This window comes from Hyperolius riggenbachi, chromosome 9 (assembly GCF_040937935.1).
Source record: "Hyperolius riggenbachi isolate aHypRig1 chromosome 9, aHypRig1.pri, whole genome shotgun sequence".
NCBI lineage: Eukaryota > Metazoa > Chordata > Amphibia > Anura > Hyperoliidae > Hyperolius > Hyperolius riggenbachi.
In genome coordinates this window covers 263,598,197-263,620,868 of record NC_090654.1, presented here as the reverse complement: position 1 = coordinate 263,620,868, position 22,672 = coordinate 263,598,197, and positions in this window count along the sequence as shown.

The following is a 22,672-nucleotide window of genomic DNA, read 5'->3' as shown; positions in this document are numbered from 1 at the left end:
AGATAAGAAAGAAGGCCCCCCAATATAGGTAGTCTGAATTCGCCCCTTAGTATAGCAGGCAAGTGGGGCCTCTAATGTACGTAGCCAGATATGCACCCTAGTGTAGGTAGACTGAAGTAGCCCCTGGTATAGGTAGTAAAAGGGACCTCCAATGTAGTTAGCTAGATGTGCCCCCTAGTGTAGGTAAATTGAAGTAGCCCCTGGTATAGGTAGCAAGAGTTGCCTGCAACGGAACTCCTTATCACAAGATCCCTAAACCACTAGCTGGGGTGACAGCGCTTGTGCCCACAGAGAGGGCACTGAGTGCCCCCTCTGGCAGGCATGCCATAGGTTTGCCACCACTGATCTATGGTTTGTATTACGGGCATCACCACACCCAGCCCCCTCTATACAGTGTGTCCAACTCATCTATGGGAGCCAACACTGGCCATACATCTCCATGATCAGCCACGAGTATAAAGCTGACACTCTTGGTGGAGTGGTCGGTGGTCTTGACTATCCCCCCTTGCTGGTGAACATTATGAAATAGTGGGTGGATTGGAAAAAGAATCTTCTCTAGTGATTGTCTCACTGCGTTATTCAGAAAGTGGAAACTATATCTGTCTATATCACATTTACGATCCTTGCGGGTTCTGTAACCTGACGGGACGTGGCTCTCTTCTGCATGGGGGGGGGGGGGGGGGGGGCATTTCATGCTTGTTGGGTCCTTCATAAAACACACCTCAGTCATGTGAACGAGAAGCGATAAAAGATGAGATTATATGTAATTTCAGCCCACGAACCTCTGCCAAGCAAGCATTAACGATGTGGCAGAAAGCTGGCAGAGGCTGGGCACGGGGGCGCCCTCCGGGCACCATGTACTCTGCCGTGCCAGAGATGTGAGCATTTTATGTATGCAGATCCACCGTGCGCCCCTTCCAGCCACCATTCTGTGCCCAGCGTAATCTCCGTGCACCTCTCTACCTGCAGGGATATTGTTATAGGCGGGCATCGGGCCAGCCCTGCTGTCATTCCCTGGCACCTCCAATGCATTCCTGTCTGTGAGAAGACAATGTGCGCCCTATATCTGACAGGTCATACCCGTTCTTGTTGGAAGCAGCATGCCAGGAACAATCATTAGAGCTAATCCCTGGAGACTCGCAGGAGGGGCACACACCCTCAGTGCAGAGGGAAGGCCAAGACTTGTGCTCCGTTGGCTGGGCGGGCAGCCATAAGCTGGCGATCTGTGACTGTGCCAACGCTGAGCTTGATGGAAGACGTTAGGGAGAGATGGCATGAAATGGCCTCACCTTGTACTGTAGCTATCAGGGGTCTCTGTTGGCCTCACTTCAGTTGCTCTGCCAAACATTCCATTTCACGACAGTAAAAGTGAACCAAACACTCCTATTCTCTTCAGCCCACCTCTGCCACGCTGTACCTACGTAAGGTCTCTCTTTTACATGGGCGGCCGAGCTGCTCGTTTGTTGGGTAGTTCAGCCTCCTAGCTGCCAGCCACAAGCATCTGTCGGCAGCCAAATGGCAGCAATTGATAACAGTGTTGCAAACGTCAGTAAATTAACTGACAGTCAGTAAAAAAAGTAAACATCTGGGCTGCCAGTAAAGACTATTATAATTTTTGGTGTCAGTAAAAAAAAACCCTCTCTCTTCCACAGCAGATTACAGCACTTACAGTTTATCAGTTCATGCTGCGCTCTCGAATGTACACTGCTCTAGCTAAAGGTGGCTAATTGTGGACATTCAACGGTAGATCGACCACCAGAGTCAATAATTATAATCCAATCTGCTAAAAATTGGTTTTGCCAAGGGCATGCCCGATCGACAATTTGACAAATTTCAGGCCAAAATTGGTCGCATGTATTGATTGGAAAATCTCGGGGCAACATGCTTGATCGGGTGCAGAGCCAGGACAAGGTCCTCCAGCACCCAAGGCTGAGATATCATAATGCGCCCCTCTATCCCTCCCACCCCAGCCGTCACACACTGATTGCTATTAGAGGTTCCCCAGGGCCCCCAACACCTTAATCTGGCTTGCAGTCACTGCCATGTATCCCCTTTTCTTATGTCTCTCTGCTTCAAACACTATAGGGGAATGATAGCTGAGTGAGTTGTGTGTCCCCTCCTACACTGCGCCCTGAGGCTGGAGCCTCTCTCTCCTCTGCCCAGCCCTGATCGGGTGCGCAGCGGTAATGGTGTGCAATAATTGTAAATGACGAACGCAACAGAGCCCCAGTCGTGTCCCCCCCAACTGTAGATGAAACACCCCCCCCCCTCCCCCAGTGCTAGTGCATTAATACTTTACCTGTCCGGTGTCCACTGCTATCTCTGCACTCTTTTGCAATTACCTGGCAGTAAGCAGTCTCACGACACATCAAGTCCTTTGACCACTGTGCTCAAATGCAGCCTTATAGGGGTGCTGCTTCTCCTCCGAATGTGCTGAGCAGTGCCGGCTTAAGGGGCTCCGGGGCCCTGGGGCAAATTCAATGGAGGGGCCCCATACCCTCCCCCCCCCTTCCTGGCGATTACCTCTGCTGCTCCCCGGGGCCCTTGCTAACAAACTGCAGCAGCAATTACTCACCTATTCCGGTGAACGGCACAGTCTGGTCACTCTTGCCATGTTGTCCTCTGCATCCTCTATGATCCGGCTCGCGTTTTATTTGTAAATACTCGCCGGTTCATAGAGGAGGTGGAGGACAACATGGCAAGAGTGCCCGGACTGTGTTGTCTGCTGGAGGAGGTAATTGCTGCTGCAGCTTGTTAGCAAGGGCCCCGGGGATCAGAGCATGCGGGGGAGCAGGCAGCATTAAGCAGGGCCGGCGGGTCAGGGCCTCTGCAGAGGTCGGGGGCACTAGGGCAAATGCCTCCTTTGCCTCTATGGGAGCGCTGGCCCTGGTGCCAAGCGCTAGCAAGCACCCGGCCGGTGAATGGCAGCAGCTGACAGGTGACGATTTCCCAGCGTTCAGCAGCCCGTGGAAAAGAGGCCTAAATGACATCAGTTTCCTGGTGGACAAAGTTGTCTCGCCTTACAGAATCATGGAGAAGACCCATATGGGCTTTGGGGAAGAGGGGGAGGCTTCCTTGTTCCTCTCTTCCAGAGCTCACCCATGCCATGGACCATGTGGGCTGGTATAGCTCAGGGTGTGGAGCCCCACACAGTCTGGACTCTAAATTTTGCTATATCAGCTGGCATGGGTGACGAGGAGTTAAAGAGGCTAGGACCCCACACTGCGTTTTCTTAAAATGTATCAAATAAGTATACGGAACTTGTTATATGTTAAAGTGCACTGCAGTCATTTTACCAAGTTTAAAAAAAAAAACATTTTTCTATGAATTTTTTTAAATCGATTTTCTCAAAAACTGCAAGGTCTCTATAAAATGTTTTTTGCGTAATTACGTGTCATTGCAAAACTACAAAACATAATTATGGTTACACATAGAATTACAAAATTTACCAGACATTTTGCGTTATGATTTTGCATCATAATTTTAATGTGAAATTACAATTATGCAAAACTAAATACTAGTTTACTCAAGGGGGAATGGCAAGGTCAGATACTCAGGTAGTGCTGTCCACTTTACAGAGACTCACAGAGCCCTTATCTATCAAGTGACAGGAACTGTAGCTGTGTGCAGAACCAGATCTGTGAGGGGAGATCAGGCATGTCTTATGCTACGTACACACATGCGACAACGATCGTTCGTTAAGAACGACGAACGAACTTTTAATTGATGAAAGAACGACCTAAGTAAAGGTAGTTTTAAAATGTGTGTAACGATCTGATCGTTAGAACGAACGTTACATCACAGAAAGCAACTATTGCGCCTGCGCATAAAAATGAGAAGTTCCATGGAGAAATAGTGAAATGCGCATGTCAAGCCTAGTACGAACGATCGTTTCCAACGATGTACTACTTTTGCAAACGATCGTCGTTGGTTAAAATCCGCCAAGACAGAACTTTCTTTTGTAGCGATTTGGCTCGTTCGTCGTTTGCCTTAATAGTCGGTGGTTCGTTTTTTGTAACGATCGTCGTTGGTAAAGATCGGGGAACGATCGTTACAAACGACTATAGTCGCATGTGTGTACGCACCTTTAGTTTGGGAGAGTCACTGAATCTGGACGCCTTGTGTAGTATGTAGAGGAATGTGCCATCATCTAAGCCTCCTGCCTTCCCATCCCCTCTCCACGGGACAGCACAGTACAGCTGTTACAGTTGTAGTTGGAATCCAGCACATTAAGCCAAGCTGTGTTGAGCCGTCAGAAGCTGCGGAAGTCCCGCGTTTGAAGTTGTGTGTTGTAATTTCTTCTTGTGATTTGGGCGCTGGTATAAATTTCCTGGGGAAATCTGGAGTGTTTTATTGATCTGAGGACTTTGTAAGCCATCATGTCAGCTCTGTGGATTGATGTGTTTCACGTGTTCACAATGAGATCCGTGCGATGCTCCATGTGAACGGCATGAGACGGGCTCAGCTGTTCTTCCCTGTCTCGTCCTGCCTCGGTGGCCTCTATCTGACACATCGTCAGAGCAACGCATCTCCAGACTTACTTCTGAGCGTTGGCTCTTGTTTCTCTTTACACCTTATTAACCTTCTCAGATGGCACACCTCACATGCCTCCGGGCTTAATGCACGGTCTAGTTTGTATGGCTGGGACAGACTTAAGGTAGCCATACACTGGTCGATTTGCCATCAGATTCGACCAAAAGATAGATCCCTCTCTGATCGAATCTGATCAGAGAGGGATCAAATGGTCACCTTACTGCAAACAGATTGTGAATCGATTTCAGCCTGAAACCGATCACAATCTGTGGAGCTGCCGCTGCTGCGGCCCCCCCCCCCCCCCTGCATACATTACCTGTTCCGGCCGGCGCGAGTCCCCTGGTCCACCACTGTCTTCTTCTCCGCCTGGTCCCGGCATCTTCTCCACATCGGCTCCCGGCTGCCATCTTCTCCCATCACCTTCCGCATCACGCATCCGTGTATAACTTCCTGTGTCACTTCAGTGACAGCGGAAGTTCAAATAGAGCGCGCTCTATTTGTACTTCCGCTGTCACTGCAGTGACACAAGAAGTTATGCCGGATGCCGTGATGCGGAAAAGATGCAGGCCGGGAGGTGACAGCGGGGACTCGCGCCGGCGGAGCAGGTAATGTATCTCCGCTGTATTGCGTCGGTCGTCGGGCATTCGAACGTCGCTATTGACGCACTCCCGACCCGCCGGCGACCGAGAAAAAACTTCCGCACGGATGGATCGACGGGAACGATGGATTTCGGACGGAAATCCATCGTTCTGTCAGCGGTGTGCGCGGCGATTTCACGGCATTTTCGATCACTGTGATCGAAACGGTCGTATTTCGGCGGGAAATCGTTAGGTGTATGGGCCCCTTTATAGAAATAAAACATTAGCAGCACAGAATCTGCTATAGTTTCCAGTACAGGAAGAGTTTTCAGTTGTTATCTATGTAAAAGAACTTATCTGAGCTCAAGGACCAAAAAAGTTGTGCACAGCACTGTTTTTTGAAGCTCTTATCGCAAGTTTCTCTCATTGTTATTTGTTTATGGTTTTCCTGCAGAGGAAAGTTGAAAAGGTCATTAGCTCTGCTCTGTAAAATCAATTGAAATGCTGACTGTAATTTGTAAACTGCATATATTAAAGAATGATGCAATGTTATAAAAAAAGGCAAATAACTGAAAATAAAAAATGAGTATTTTCTTTGCTACTAATGTTCTATGAAATATCCGTACTTATATCATAAGTTTTTTTCACTTCAATGTCACTTTAACCCTTTGGGAATCTGTTGCCTAACCAGGCGAGCAAATTTGCATGCGGGGGGAAGGGTTCAGGCAGCCGGATCCCTGCTGGGGCTTGCTGGGCATCATGTCTCCTGTGTAGCCAGGTGTCCCCACTGTATGCAGCAGCCTTTACTCACCTCCCAGGCTCCTCCAGAGATAAGGTAGACCCCTCCGCTCCGGCCGGCATCTCCACTTGTACTGACTCTCAGTTCCAGGTTGCGGCTTGATGACGTCATCAAGCCGAGACCCGGCACTGACGTCAGAGTGTGCAGGGATGCCGGCAGAACGGAGGGGAGCACCGATCGTCGTGGGAACTTCAGGGAGGTGAGTGGATCCTCTTCTCCCCCCCCCCCCCCCGCTCCCCTACCGCCGCAGCTTTCACAGTGATCACTATGATCCGCAGAAGAGAAAGAAGAGGATGCTGGGGGACCTCACGTGCTACGGGGGGCTTGAGCAAGCCCCAGGTAAATCCAGATTTCAGGGTCCCTTTAAATACTGCACAGGGTCCCTTTAAATACTATTCCTCCTCCGAGTCTTAGGAGGGAGAAGTAATTCGGGGTCCGGCTTGATCTTCGAATTAATGTTGTGTGGAGCGTGTACTAGTGGTGCACAGTTTGAGTGTTTGGCGGTAAGCATTGTGTGCCGAAACAACCTGATTTGGGTGAAAGTGTGTACGGACCTTTAGCTGCGCATATCCTTCATGTCTGTTTACATAGTAACTTTGCGAATGGAGATTTGTAACCGGACAAACAACCAATGGAAAGCAGAGGAGCGTTCCTGGTTAGCAGTTCTGGATGCCCCCCCTACGTTAGACGTTAATAGATATGAGCTTTGGCTGAGGCGTGTATCGTCCGCGGATGCCGGCATGCACCTGCCCCAGACACTTGTAGCGAGACATCTCTAGGAATCCACACCGGGCTGTGCCAGCAGCGTCACGGCGTCGGGCGAATGGAAACTACGATAAACTGTTCCAAGCCACATCCTACGGAGTCATCAGTGGAAACTCTACAGACACAAATGGAAAATGCACATTTAGGGGAAAAATCATCATCGCTTGAAACGTGTTTTCTTTCTGCTTTCCTCACGCCGATGTCTCCCCTGTTGACTTTGAAACGTAACTCCGGTGTGTGTATGGAGCGCGGCGGCGATTGTTCCAGCGCGGCGTGCCAACGCCTGGAATTGTGAGCTCTGTTGTCATCAGTGAATGTGCGGCGTCCGCAGGATGAGGGAGATCTTCATTGCAGAAGAGAGAAAAATGAGCACGTGGCGTTTCTGAGTCCTGCCAGGAAACTTCTCCTCTCGGCAGACTGTGGAACGAAGGTTTCCTCGTCATTCTGACTCCAGCAGTGCCCAGTCCCAAGATTGCCGATCCCTTCCCTCGTCCCAACAGGCCCTCGGATTCTGCAACACTTCGGAATGTGACACATTTATCGGAGAGCTGATATTATGAGGTTCCTGCCTTCAGATAAAGACTATGAGGTTACTGGTTGTACTCAAATGTGGAGCGCAAGGAAGGCCCTAAAGATCACATTATGGGGGGGGGCCCCAAACATTCTGAGATGATGGAAAGGCAGCTCAACTTCCCTCCCTGAATGCCTCCCTACCTCCATTCCTATATACAGTCCCAAGCAGAGCATAAATGAGAGGTTCTCACCCAGCTCTCTGCATTCCACTGACAAGATCTCCCTTCAGTCGGGGGCACCACTAGCTACTTAATACTTAGGGTATCTCTGGCTACCTAATACTTGAAGCTACATCTAGCTACGGAGGGTACCTCTGGCTACCTAATACTAAGAGGCACCTGTGGCTACCTATGCCAGGCAGGGGAAGTAGGGTGGAGGGGAAATAATTTGGGGTCCTGCTGGATCTTTGAATTAATGTTGTGTGGAGCGTGTACTAGTGGTGCACAGTTTGGGTGCTCGGCGGTAAGCCAGCCAGCACACTTGTGGTGCGGTTTGGTGGGGGTCTGTTGGTTCGTGAAAGGCGAAGTCTGGGGTGCCAGGATATCCATGCCTATAGGCTCCTTTGATGTAAATCCAGGCCTGCCTGTTATTGACCAACGTATTTGTTTATTGCCACCAGTCTGCACAATCGCAACGTGTGGCCACCTCTGTCTATGGAGAAAAACAAGCCCTCTTCATAAGCGCTACCATATCCTGTCAACGATGACTGAACAAGAATTTTAGGCTCGATCTTGTGGTCAATCGGGCCTTTCTCACTCGCTGTTAATTTCCACGATAATGGTCGTAGTCGCATTACAGCAATATTGCGGCTGTGCAGCGATCCCTGGCCAGAGCGTTGCCTGTTCCACCTGATGGTCATTATGCACTGTGTATTGACCACCTGGAAACCCCGGGAGGAAATTCACTGTATTTTCTGTTGATGTATGTCAATTTTCACTAGTACTGATAAGCAGGAACTGTACATTATCTGTCACTTGAAGGGACCCTGAGCTGAACGATTGGAAATATGGTTTTCAAATGTGGTTAAAGGGACCCTGAGCTGTACTGAACGGAATTTAGACTTACCCGGGGGTTCCTCCTGCCCCTAGTAGCCCGTGAGGTCCTCCACCATCCTCTTCTTTCTTCTCCTGGTCCTGCTGGTGGCTCCGGTAATCGGCGACTTCGGGTAAAGTCGCACTGGCACATCCCCGCTGCGCGCCCATCGCACGGCTTTTTAAAGACAGCCTCCTGCGCATGCATGGTTCAGTCTTTAAAAAGCCGTGCATGTGCAGGAGGCTTACAGTAACCGGAGTGATGACGCGATGGGCGCGCGGCGGGGATGTGCCAGTGCAACTTTACCCGAAGTCGCTGATTACCGGAGCCACCAGCAGGACCAGGGGAAGAAAGAAGAGGATGCCAGAGGACCTCGTGGGCTATGGGGGTGGGGGGGGGGGGGCTGGAGGAAGCCCTAGGTAAGTCCAAATACTGTTTAGTACAGCTCAGGGTCCCTTTTCACTACATTTAAAAAACATTTTTCTGATCGGAACTTTAAAATTTTGAGATTTATTTCAAAAACTATCTTTAGAAATATTTTTCCCCATTGTTCTACTTAACACACCGTGTAAATTTGGTGATTCTACCATGTATGGGGGATTCCCTATTAACTGCCTAAGTTGGCATCATTGACTTCAATGTAATGTGCAAAAATGTTTAAGTGGGACAACTGTACATTTTAACAAACTTTTTGGGATAACGTCAGAGGCATTTTCGCACAACCCTACTGTCAACATCATGTGACAATTCAAATAAACGTAAGGTGTAAATGAAATGTAGGGCATTCAGTTTTTTCACCTTTCTTATTTCCTGGAAAATTGTGGAATTTACTTGTAGAGCTGATGTTGCAGAGTGACACCAGACAGTCTGTTGCAGATGCCAAAGGGTTATCTTTACCTCTGCGACTCCCAAGACAGGCCCAGCAGTGCATCAGATCAAATGGAGATAAATACCGAACATTTCACTTGCTTTACCACATGCTCTAATCTTTGCGGATTGACATTTATTGAGGTATTTACCGCACTAGTTGGTCATTTTAATTGTTTCATGTGGTAACGGCTTTCGTGAATTGGCATTTGACAAGATGTTCGGTAAAATCAGCTGTTTTGTGCATTACTGAATGCGGTAATTCCTAGCGAATTGAGCCCATCTGAAGGTAAATATATCTTCAGCATACCAGTTGTATGTCAGACCGTACTTTTGGATGTTGTTTCCAAGTGGCAGCATATACAGTGGGTTGCAAAAGTATTCGGCCCCCTTGAAGTTTTCCACATTTTGTCACATTACTGCCACAAACATGAATCAATTTTATTGGAATTCCCCCTGAAAGACCAATACAAAGTGGTGTACATGTGAGAAGTGGAACGAAAATCATACATCATTCCAAACCTTTTTTTACAAATAAATAACTGCAAAGTGGGGTGTGCGTAATTATTCGGCCCCCTGAGTCAATCCTTTGTAGAACCACCTTTTGCTGCAATTGCAACTGCCAGTCTTTTAGGGTATGTCTCTACCAGCTTTGCACATCTAGAGACTGAAATCATTGCCCATTCTTCTTTGCAAAACAGCTCCAGCTCAGTCAAATTAGATGGACAGCGTTTGTGAACAGCAGTTTTCAGATCTTGCCACAGATTCTCGATTGGTTGTAGATCTGGACTTTGACTGGGCCATTCTAACACATAGATATGTTTTTGTTTTAAACCATTCCATTTTTGCCATGGCTTTATGTTTAGAGTCATTGTCCTGCTGAAAGGTGAACATCCGCCCCAGTCTCAAGTCTTTTGCAGTCTCCAAGAGGTTTTCTTCCAAGTTTGCCCTGTATTTGGCTCCAACCATCTTCTCATCAACTCTGACCAGCTTCCCTGTCCCTGCTGAAGAGAAGCACCCCCGAGCATGATGCTGCCACCACCATATTTGACAGTGGGGATGGTGTGTTCGGAGTGTTAGTTGTGCAGTGTTAGTTTTCCGCCACACATAACGTTTTGCATTTTGGCCAAACATTTTCATCTCATCTGACCAGAGCACCTTCTTCCACATGGTTGCTGTGTCCCCCACATGGCTTGTGGCAAACTTCAAACAGGACTTCTTATGCTTTCTGTGAACAATGCCTTTCTTCTTGCCACTCTTCCATAAAGGCCAACTTTGTACAGTGCAGGACTAATAGTTGTCCTATGGACAGATTCTCCCACCTGAGCTGTAGATCTCTGCAGCTCATCCAGAGTCACCATGGGCCTCTTGACTGCATTTCTGATCAGCGCTATCCTTGTTCGGCCTGTGAGTTTAGGTGGATGGCCTTGTCTTAGTAGGCTTACAGTTGTGCCATACTTCTTCCATTTCTGAATGATCGCTTGAACAGTGCTCCGTGGGATGTTCAAGGCTTTGGAAATCTTTTTGTAGCCTAAGCCTGCTTTACATTTCTCAATAACTTGATCCCTGACCTGTCTTGTGTGTTCTTTGGAATTCTCTGTGTTGTTTTTCCCAATATTCTCTTAGACAACCTCTGAGGCTCTCACAGAGCAGCTATTTGTACTGACATTAGATTACACACAGGTGCACACTATTTAGTCATTAGCACTCATCAGGCAATGTCTATAGGCAACTGACTGCACTCAGATCAAAGGGGGCCGAATAATTACACACACCCCACTTTGCAGTTATTTATTTGTAAAAAAGGTTTGGAATGATGTATGATTTTCGTTCCACTTCTCACGTGTACACCACTTTGTATTGATCTTTCATGTGGAATTCCAATAAAATTGATTCATGTTTGTGGCAGTAATGTAACAAAATGTGGAAAACTTCAAGGGGGCCGAATACTTTTGCAACCCACTGTATATAGTGAGAATAGCACCGTATTTTTGGATGATGTTTCCAAGTGGCAGCATATACCCTCTTTCCCTGAAAATAAGACCTACCCTGAAAATAAGCCCTAGCTGGAATTTTGAGCATGCTTAAAATATAAGCCCTACCCTGAAAATAAGCCCTAGCCGAAGTTAAAGAGCCTCCAGCAAGCGTGGACACAGCGGTGCAGTGCCGATTGGGCACAAGTCCTGTTATTCCAGCACACAGCAAAGTTATTAGCTGTGTGCAGGGATGACAGGGCAGGTGCCTGATCAGTACAGCAGCATACCTTTAAATCCAGGAACAGCACAGTATAAAGGAACAGGAAATGGTTTGCTGAGAGACACTTCCTGATAGAAATATAAGACATCCCTGAAAATAAGCCCTAACACATCTTGTAGAGCAAAAATTAATATAAGACACGGTCTTATTTTCGGGGAAAGACGGTATATATTGAGAATAGCACCGTATTTTTGGATGGGGTTTCCAAGTGGTAGCATAATTATTGGGAATAGCAAAGGAAACGGGACTGAGCCATAGGACACACTGTATTCCAATCAGGGGCGTAACAATAGACCCTGCAAGGGATGCAGCTGCAGGGGGGCCCAGAAGCCACAGGCAGCCCCATCCTGAGGGACAGACAACTAAGGGAACAGAGAAAAAAACGTTCTGCTCTCTGCACAATCGTTCTAATTACTGCAGCTGCTCAGCCACTGATAAGGAATCATACAAAGATTTGTAGACAGTCCCTATTCAGTGGGCAGCAGGCTCTCCTGTACAGCGCACCCTAACCTGGTGGGAGGGGGGCCCATCCAAAGTTTCGCAGGGGGGCCCAGTGATTTCTAGTTACGACCCTGATTCCAATGGTACAGGGTTGGACAAGAAAGATCCCCAAGAACACTCCTTGTGTTCTGCCAGCCAAGGAGGAGTTGAACTACTGGAGAATTAAACCAAATCAATGCCACAGTAATTTTGTAGCCTGCTAAGTGACATGTAGTAGAAAGCTAGAAAGCAGTAAATAATTTGGGATACCCACTTTTTATGGTAAATATCCTGGTTTCAGATTAGAAACACTTCATACATCTATATATTGCTCTATATTGGTATGTAGCCCCGCCCTCCCAGTGATGCGTAGCCCTGGCTGTTTAACGATATGGAATCCCCCCTCTTCCCGGGCATTCTGGGAGACCAGGTATTATTTTCACTGGCATCTGAAATCTCAGTAAACGAACATTCCTCAGAGATCACTTGACAGGACTGAGGGCTCATTTACACTAAGGGCGTTTTTGCCTTTTTTTAAATGCAGGCGATTTTCAAAATCGCCCACAAAACGCTTGTGCAATGAATCTCTATGAGAAGGTACAAATCAAAGCGTTCTCTTTGCGGTCCGCAAAACGGTGCCTGTACCATTTTTGGGGTGATATTGCTATACTGGAAGGTATAGCAAAAACGCAAAACACTCACAAAATCGCTTTGTACGGCGATTGCATTCGCATTTTTAAGAATAAATGTATTTATTCTTTTCCGGGTCAAAGAGTTCACTTCTTGACTTGCGTCAGGGAGTGAATGGAAAAAAAACGCTCGGGAAAAGCGCTTTTTACAAAAATGCAGCGCGCAGTGGAGTGCCGGGAGGGGAAAAAAAAACGGCGCACAAAAACGCAAAACGCTTGCGTTTTCGTTTTTAGGTGAGAATGAGGCCTCAACGTCATTATGATAAATGTGATACATTTTAGAAAGTAAATCTGGGAGAGGAAAGATTTTACAACGGGAAAACACTGACTAAATCATTTATAAATTAATATTGTAAAAAAGAAAAAAAACAAAAAACAATCCATTATGTTATTTTCACTGCAGTTCCTCTTTAAAAGCCACTGAATGATCCAGCAGAATCTGGATGGAACGCTCGCCTCTGTCTTTTTCCATGAACAGATCAGTGCAGATCTGGACGAGGGCTGTTTCACAGCTGTGGTGCTTCTTGCAGCCAGATTCTAGAGCCTCAAAGATGTTGTTCCTTGAGAGCCTGGCTTCAAGTTGGACAACTTTTTCAACAACTTTTGCCAGAAAGAGGAGGTTGGAGATTGTTCTGTATCTGTTCATAGCATCTGGCTCCAAGGATGGTTCCTTGATTGTTTTCTTCAGCGTTAGGAAACCTTCCTGCTTGCAAGAAACAGGTGACTATTTTGTTGGTCTAAATGGACCACATTTTAGTATGAATTGTAATGGGAAGTAGATAGAGAGTGATTGGCACCAGAAAGCATTCAGCAGATGTTCGGGGTAACAGGTGTAGTGGTTGTGCCTCCAGACAGAAGTGTCAATCAATGTAGGGGTACAGAGGACAAGAAACGGGGCACCAACCACAAAAGAATCTATTCAATTCACACCTCGAGCGGTTCCCCTTTTTTTTAAAACGCTGGCGATTTGCAAACTCGCCCTAAAAGCGCTTGTGCAATGATTCCCTATGAGAGTGTTCACATCTGAGCGGTTGAATTCCGATCCGCTCACCAAAGCGCTGCCTGTATCATTTTTGGGGCGATTTGCCTCAATGGAAGGTATAGGGAAATCGCAAAGCGCTTGAAAAAACGATTTGTATAGCAATTTCACCAGCGCTTTCATGAATAAATACATTGTATTTACTCATTTCCGGATGAAAGTTTACTTCCTGACTGACGTCAGAAAGTGAAAACAGAATTGCTCTGCAAAAGCGCTTTATAAAAAAAAAAAAAAATCGCAGCGTGCAGGTAAGTGCCTGGAGGCGCTAAAAAAAGGTGCAAAAAAACCTCCAAAAATGCTGGCGTCAGTGATTTTGATTTTTAGATGTGAAAAAAGACAAAAACTTATTTCATCCGCAAAAATCCGGACATAAATTGCAAAGTTTAAGCCTAAAAGCTGTTTCACAGGTTCCACCTGCTTCATCAGAGGCAAGATTTACACCTCTGATGAAGCAGGTTGAACCCGTGAAACAGCTGTCAGGCCTACAATTTGCAATTTATGTTGGGGATGCAATAAAGGTGTGAATTGATAAGATCCTTTTGTGGTTGATGCCCAGATTCTAGTCCTCTTTACCCCTACATTCAGCATGAGCTGTGTTTGGCCAGAATTCAGGTTGCAGGTGGTCTGATGGAATTTAGGAGAATGTTTTATACTGGCCATATTATAGAGAGTTATGCTTCATACACACTTGAGATAAAAGTCTTTGGAAAAGGCAAGATCACAGACCAATTTTACCCCCTTCCATGTAGTATGAGAGCCATACTAACACAGTCTATTCTATGGAGCTGCACCACCCATCAGATAAAGTCTTTGCAAGATGCTGCACACAAAGATGCTGTACACACTCAAAAGATCAGTATCTGCTAAAGATCTGTTCCTGCAAGAGATCCGTTCCTGCAAAATGCATTCATAGTCTATGATATCTGCAGATCATCATACACACCTTGTTTAACCACCCTGGCGTTCTGATTAAATCGCCAGGGTGGCTGCGGGAGGGTTTTTTTTAAATAAAAAAAAAACTATTTCATGCAGCCAACTGAAAGTTGGCTGCATGAAAGCCCACTAGAGGGCGCTCCGGAGGCGTTCTTCCGATCGCCTCCGGCGGCCAGAAGTAACACGGAAGGCCGCAATAAGCGGCCTTCCGTGTTTCGCTTACCTCGTCGCCATGGCGACGAGCGGAGTGACGTCATGGACGTCAGCCGACGTCCTGACGTCAGCCGCCTCCGATCCAGCCCTTAGCGCTGGCCGGAACTGTTTTTTTCCGGCTACGCTGGGCTCGGGCGGCTCAGGGGACCCTCTTTCGCCGCTGCACGCGGCGGATCGCCGCGCTGCAGCGGCGATCAGGCAGCACACGCGGCTGGCAAAGTGCCGGCTGCGTGTGCTGCTTTTTATTTCATTAAAATCGGCCCAGCAGGGCCTGAGCGGCAGCCTCTGGCGGTGTTGGACGAGCTGAGCTCGTCCAGACCGCTCAGCTGGTTAACAGACATTCATCTGCAGATCAGATCCACCAGGATGGATTTTCAGATCTGCAGTTGATTGCCAGATATGCAGATACATGGCACTGTACATACACATGTCATTATCATTATGTCACATGTCACTTTGGGTATCCTTTAAAGTGAAACAGAGACGAAGCACCCTCATGTATTTTACCATATATATCAGTGGGAACATTAGAGAAATCGCCTACCCTGCTCTCTGTTTCATTCTTCACTGCTCAGCCTGCTTCTAAACAGCCCTGATAAAATCCCAGACTGAGCATTCAGTCTGGCTTTGCTCAGGAGTCATTATAGCAGAGCCAGAAGGGGGCAGGCTTGGGCTTGAAAAGACATCAGAGAAGACAGACTCAGCTATAATGATTCCTGAGCAAAGCCAGACTGAATGCTCAGTCTGGGATTTTATCAGGGCTGAAAAACAAGCAGGCGACTGAGCAGTGAAGGATGAAGCAGAGAGCAGGGTAGGTGTTTTCTCTAATGTTCCCACTGATATAGATAGATAGATAGATAGATAGATAGATATAGTAAAATACATGAGGGTGCTTCGTCTCTGGTTCACTTTAAAGACTACTATTTATTTACTGCAGGCTTTCAGAATTGCTAAAAGAAGAGGAAAATACTGCATGAGGTATTTTACCTACAAAAAATATTTACCTCACATAGATACCAGAATTAAGGCAATTGTGTCCTAGGCAAGGTAGTAGATTTGGCACCCCCTTGTGGTCCTTTTGGTAAGCTGAAGTGGAGAGAGGTCAGAGAAAGTGGCAGGTGTGCCCCTTTACACCCCACTAGGCCCTAGGCACCTGCCTAGGTTGCTTGGTGGATGATCCTGCTCTGGAGCTAGTGGTGGAGCTCCGATGGACACAGGATCAGATTCTGCTGAAATTGAATGGTAAGATGATTCCCTGATTGATTTCCAATCAGGCAAATATTAATCGTGTACAAGAACGCCCATACATATAATAGTGTATGGTAACCCTAACGACTATTTACAAAGCTCTTCTCAGTCATGTATCATGCAAAATACAACCTCTGTTCCGTGCACAACATACTCCACTCATCCGTCTGTACAGTGATATGGATGATGCTGTCACTGTTGTACTGGTACAAGCCCTATCCCATATCATTCCCTGCAATGCACTGATGCGGACCAACAGTCAGTCTACGTGTGGGGTTGATGCAGCTCTGTAAAATGTATAAGCTATAGGCTTGCTATACACCAGTGGTTCTGGATGTAAGCCTGGCTTCCAGGGGCTTAAAGAGATGATTTACATATTCAGTAGGGATGCATTGTGGGTAGTGACAGTGCCTCACTTAAAACAGAAGGCATTTGCAATAATTCAGCTGTAAGAAGGCAAATCACACAAAGCATTGCTTTTTAGTAGGAGGGCTTTTCGGTCACTTTTAGTCCCCTATACTCTCCTAGTAGTTGTGGGTCACCCTGAGCTGCTTGGTTACTCTGTTGTTCTGGTACAAGCCCTATGCCATAGAGCGATATAAATCCCTGCCATGCACTGAGGAGGACCAACAGTCCAAAACAGGCTGTCTGCAATGTGGGGTAGATGTGGTTATGTAAATATTATAAGCTATAGGCTTGCTATACACCAGCGGTTCTGGATGTAAGCCTGGCTTCAGGGGCATAAAGAGATCATTTGCATAATCAGTAGTGATGCCCCGAGCGGTTTGGATAGTCTTGTTTTTTTTGTTAAGAGCAATACTCGCCAATCCATCGTTTACCGATCGTTCCCGAAGACTGCGGTCTAGTGTGTGTACAGAGCTTTAGTTGCTGCTTGCCTTATGGCACAGGTGTCGAACTCCAAGCCTGGACAGCCAGATCAATGCCAGTGTTTCGGATGGACTGAGAAATGGAGAAATGGGTTCTACCTGATGGCCCGAATCTTTCCTGATTCAGAGCCATCAATTAATTTGAGCTGAACCAAAAATGTGTGAGGATCTCGGCCCTCAAAGGACAGGTTTGACATCACTGCCTTATGGAATGAACCTCAGACACCCTGGAAGTGCAATCTCAGAACCGGTGGGGTCAGGTTGGCCCTCTCTGAAATAACTCCTGTAGATGCGGGATTATGTGACTGCTGGCAGCACAAGTCATTCTTGCACAGAGTAATTTCTGTATTCTAAGTGTCTTTCTTCCCCCCTTTAAGTAAAACTGCAGAGCCGTGTAATCTGTGCGCACAGAAGCCTCCCGCAGAGGAACTCCGAGCCGCAGAGAATTACAGATTCTGAATTGGCTAATTAGGCCTGCCTGAGCCGGCAGGCATTCAGCAGAGTCGTGGCCAGGTTATCGGATCCTGGCACCCCGTAGCACCGGCAGATAATCCTGGGAATAGGGCCGCTCACACAGAATGCCACTGCCAGAAAAGGGACGCCGCCCCCAATACCGGAAACTTTTCCTGAAAGGCATTAGACAGTGGCTGGATAGTATACTGGTTAAGAGCTCTGCCTCTGACACAGAAGACCTGGGCTTGAATCTCGGCTCTTCCTGTTCAGTAAGCCAGCATCTATTTAGTAGGAGACCTTGGGCAAGACTCCCTAACACTGCTACTGCCTATAGAGCGCGTCCTAGTGGCTGCAGCTCTGGCGCTTTGAGTCCGCTAGGAGAAAAGCGCAATATAAATGTTCTGTGTCTTGGGTCATTATAGGTCATCCCATCCAAACCTGATACTTCAGTTCCAGTTATATGTTATTATTATGTTTCATCTCAGGAACTCCTGCGGTGAGATCTCTGCCACCCTTAGATCCCAGCTCTGCACGACAAGCCAATTATCAGGTGGTTCCCTTCTCCCTGCCGGATTTTCTGTCTTTCATGAGCTCTAGCGGTAAGAACTCTTCTGAAGCACTGCACAGCAGACCCCATCAGGCTCGGCTATTTCTGCCTGAGCCTGATCGGAAGGCGGCACCTGCCACCGTTTGGGGGCTGCCAGTGCTGGATCCCGAAGGGTGAAAAGGACAGGGGAAGCCTCATTAGGATCCAGAGAGTTTCCCCTTCCCGAGGTAAGTACCCCCCAGGGGCTGTTTTTTTTCTCTTGCAGATTCTCTTTAAAGAGAGTCTGAAGCGAGTATAAAACTTGCTTCAGCTCTTATATTGAGCAGGGGCATGTATGCCCCTGCTAAACCGCGGCTATCACGTGGCTAAACGGGGGTCCCTTACCTCCCAAATCCCCTCGTGGAGTCCCGGGGATCACTTCCACATTGAGGCAGGGCTAATGGCCGCAGCCCTGCCTCCACGCGCGTCTGTCAGTGCGTATCTCCGCCTCTCCCCCGCCCCTCTGTCTTCCTTCGCTGAGAGGGGCGGGGGAGAGGCGGCGATGCGCTGCTGATAGACGGCGCTGAGAGGCAGGGCTGCGGCCGTTAGCCCTTCCTCAAGAGCAGCAAAATCTACGACCAAGTTGGTCGTGGATTTTGCAGGGGGGATTTGGGGGGTAAGAGACCCCCGTTTAGCCGCGGGATAGCGGCGTTTTAGCAGGGGCACACATGCCCCTGCTGAATATAAGCTCTGAAGCGAGATTTATTCTCGCTTCAGTGTCTCTTTAAGTGCTCCCTAAAACTTGCTTTATCTGACAAGCTGCCCTCTAACTTAGGCTATTTCCCCTTCAGCCTCTGGCCAAGCTATACACACCGCATCTAGCTATGCATACTGTATTGTACACTACCCCACCTCCTGTTTCCCTCCTATTCCTTTAGATTGTAAGCTGGCAAGGCTAAGGCTCTCTCTCGCCCTTTTGTGTCTTTGAATTTGCGATACATTTTGTTAATTAAAGTGAACCTTAACTGAAAAAAAAGGGTGTAACAAATTCCAAAACACAAAAGGGTGAGAGAGCCCTGCCCTTGCCAGCTTACAATCTAAAGGAATGGAGGGGAACAAGAGTTGGTGTAGTATACAATAATCCTATCTAAAGGCAGTGTGTTTTTAGGTTATCTAGTAAGGAGTACAACTTGGCCAGAAGTCAAAGGGGGATTGGCCTAAGGTGGAGCATATGCTTGTCAGAAAAAGTGAGTTTTGAGGGAGCATTTAAAGATATCCAAGGTTGGAGAGTGACAGATGTGTTGTGGAAAGAGATTCCAGAGGAGGGGTGAAGCGCGTGAGAAATCTTGTATATGTGAGTTACAAGGAGGTGATTCTAGAGGACCAAAAAAACGTCATGTGCAGATCTGAGATTGGTGTTGGGTTCATATCTGGAAACTGATGGGGAGTTAGGGCCAGTGCACACCAAAAAGCACTAGCGTAAAAAAAAAAAAAAAGCACTTTTTGAAGTAATTTTTTTAGGGCTATTCTAGGCGTGTGCCTGGCGATTTTTGGCGCGTTTTGTAACTGAACAGCTTCTGTAACAAAACCGGTTGGAAAATCGCTCTGACCTAGCGCTTTTCCTGGAGACTTTCCACTTCCCTATACTTAAAATTGAGGCTGAATCGCCTCAGAAATCAGCAAAAATGCTGCAGGACCTGCATTTGCGTTTGGGGAAAATCACGTTGCTTAGCTGTGCTCCATCCCATTCAAATACATTATCCAAGAGCTTTATGAAACGCAAGTGTTTTAAGAAGCGCTCTTGGTGTGCACCAGCCCTTATACTGGGCAGAGAGATTGTGGAGAGTATTATAGGTTAGGGTTAACTACATCAGGCGTGTGTGCGCTGAGCTTTAACTGTGTGTAACCAGGCGTGCGCCCCCCATGCTGAGCCGTACTATTTCCGAAGAGCCCCCCGCCGACACGTTTCCTCACACTGATGTGCAAAGACATCTGCCAATCCACAGCTGCTACAGCAGAGTGCAGTGACTATATGTATGGCTTAAAGTGACTCAGAGATGAAAAATCAAAAAGATTTTATACATACCTGGGGCTTCCTCCAGCCCCATTCACTCCGATCGCTCACCCGCCGCCGTTCTCTGCTGCCTGCAGCTACCAGAATTTCCCTTCACTTCCGTCAGTCGGAACCAGTCTAGCGTAAAAGAAGTGCGCTGTTTGCGTATCTCTCCAGCAGCCGCTTGATGGTGGGGTACATGGTAAATTCCTGGACTGTGAGGTACACTATAGTTATCAGGATGGTAGGATACACAATATTTTTCTGCATGGCTGGGAAACTCCATAGTTCTCTGGATGGTGGGGTACACTGTAAATCCCTGGGTAGACGAGAGCTTTCTGGATGATTGAGTAACACAATAGTTGTCTGGATAGTGGGTACACGGTAAATATCTGGATGGTGGGTCACAAGATAGTTGTCAGGATGGTGGGGTGCACAATAGTTCTCTGGATAGTGGGGTACATAATTGTCTAGATAGGGGGCACACAATAGTTCTCTGGATGGTGGGGTACACGATAGTTATGGTGTCTGGATGGTGGGGAAACTTCATTGTTCTTTGTATGGTAAAAAAACAGGGTGGTCGGCGTGGCTCTGACACCCTGTGTGCTGTCGGTATCAGCCCTCCGCTGCTCCCCACTGATTGCGGCCATCACCGCCGGCTGTTTCCGCTCCTGCTGGATCCCGCCAAGCTGCCGTTTTGCATTGCCAGGACCGGACATTCTGCTGTGGGATTTGACACAACCGCATGCTGCTGGATGTTGCTGCACGGTTGGCTGGCCTGACATTGCGTCCATTCAAGCGTCAACTTACTGACTAGTAAATCCATCTGCCCAGACGGGTTTCATCTCCTCACACAGATCCTCCCCTAGCCGTGAGCTCCGGCGGTGGGTTGTAGGACTGTATTGAACTGCACTGAACTGAACCCGGTTACTCCAGGAGCTGGTACAGTATGGTTTTTACTGTTGATGCCTGAACATAATGGTCTCTTATGGGCACGATCTGGCCTATTGAACTAAATGCAATCTATGTTGCTTTGCTTCTTTGCGGCTGCTGCAGCTTACTAACCGCCAATCCCCAGCTAGACTAATCCATATTGCCTCTTCTGGTTTGCTTAGCAGATTCATCAAAATTTGCGGGATCCCTGATCACACTAGGTGATCTTAGCCGGTTGTGGATGTGATCAGTGAGTGAGTGTTGAATTACCAGCAGTACTGTACGGGTGCATCTTTGTCTTTTAATTATGTGCTTATTTAAAAAAAAATTTTGATTAATAAAGATATTTTCTATTTTTTCAAAATCCTATTGTGGCAATTTTCTGCACATGCCCTCCAAACCCCCAGTTCCCTTGAATTTTACGTCAATGGTAAAAAAACACGATAGTTGGCTTTTCAACCCTGTCCTCAAGTACCACCAACAGTGCATGTTTTGTGGAAATCCTCAGAGGTAGTTAATCAGCTCTGCTGAGACACTAATGACCTCACCTGTGCATGGTTGTGGTTTTCTGCAAAACATGTACTGTTGGTGGGCCTTGAAGACAGGGTTGGGAAGCCCTGGTGTAGATGGTAGGACACACGATAGTTGTCTGGATGGCAGGGAAACTTAATAGTTCTCTGGATGGTGGCAAACACGATAATTATCTAGATGGTGTTGTACGCGATTGCGGAGGTGGTGGGGGGCTCCATATAGGTTGTTGCTGTACCATGGGTCAAACAGTGTTTCAACTAGATCACGGTCTCACGTTTCCCATTGATGGGAAGGCATTGTGGCCTCGAGTTTGACATCTGTGGCCTAGATAGTCTTCTTCCAATACATCATACATACCACTTCAGCATCCTAGCTACCCACGAGCAATCATCAGGGCTCTACACTTTCTACAAAAAGACCTCTTCCTTATCTTAAAAAGTTGGGAGGTATGTTCTAATCCCACAGGAAATGGGACACTTTAAGACCCACCCTTACCACACCCCGTATCACACCTCCACCACAACCCTAGTCACTGATACCAGAAAGAATTCAGAAGCAAAAGACTAAGTTTTAAAGGGAACCAAGCGCCTTTTTCTCCCCCCTGGTTTCTAATAGCTATAAGATCAACCATGTTTCTCCCTCCCCTTCTAGCTGCCCATTATTTATTCAGTGGAAGGTGTGAAGACAGCATCTGTGGCTTCTGTGAACTCTTTGAAGCAAGGTGTCCACCCCCCACCTGATGAAAGCTTTTGCTTGCTCTCTGCTAATGTGTGCAATAAAATAACTACATTTGTCCTTATATGCCTAAAATTCCTGCAGTCGGGCAGACCTTGGAAGTAGGATAATAAAAACCTCTGCTAAGCTTTTAAATGTAAAAAGAAGAGGTAAAATTGAAGTTTTTTTTTTTTTAATAATGAGCCACATTATTGGCACGTGCACTTTTAATGGGCTACGGAGGTGCTAAAAATGGTGCTTGGTTCATTTTAACAATCAAAATAAGAAAAGTCAATTTAAATGAAAAAATATTTAGAGTCTATTATATTTACAGAGATCTGTATATTTTTGCATAATAACATGAGACTGTCATGGTGTAGAGGCAGGCGTTGTGATGGAGACCGGGAGCACGGACAGAGCAGCACAGCAGGACAGGTGAGTTGCAATGCTGATAAGGGTCCAAAAAGCACAGTAGAGTTGATGGGGACGGAGGGGTTCCTGCAGTGCTCAGGGGCAATTGGCTCCATTGCCTCAATGGTAGCGCCGGCCCTGGGCATGAGGGGAGTAGCC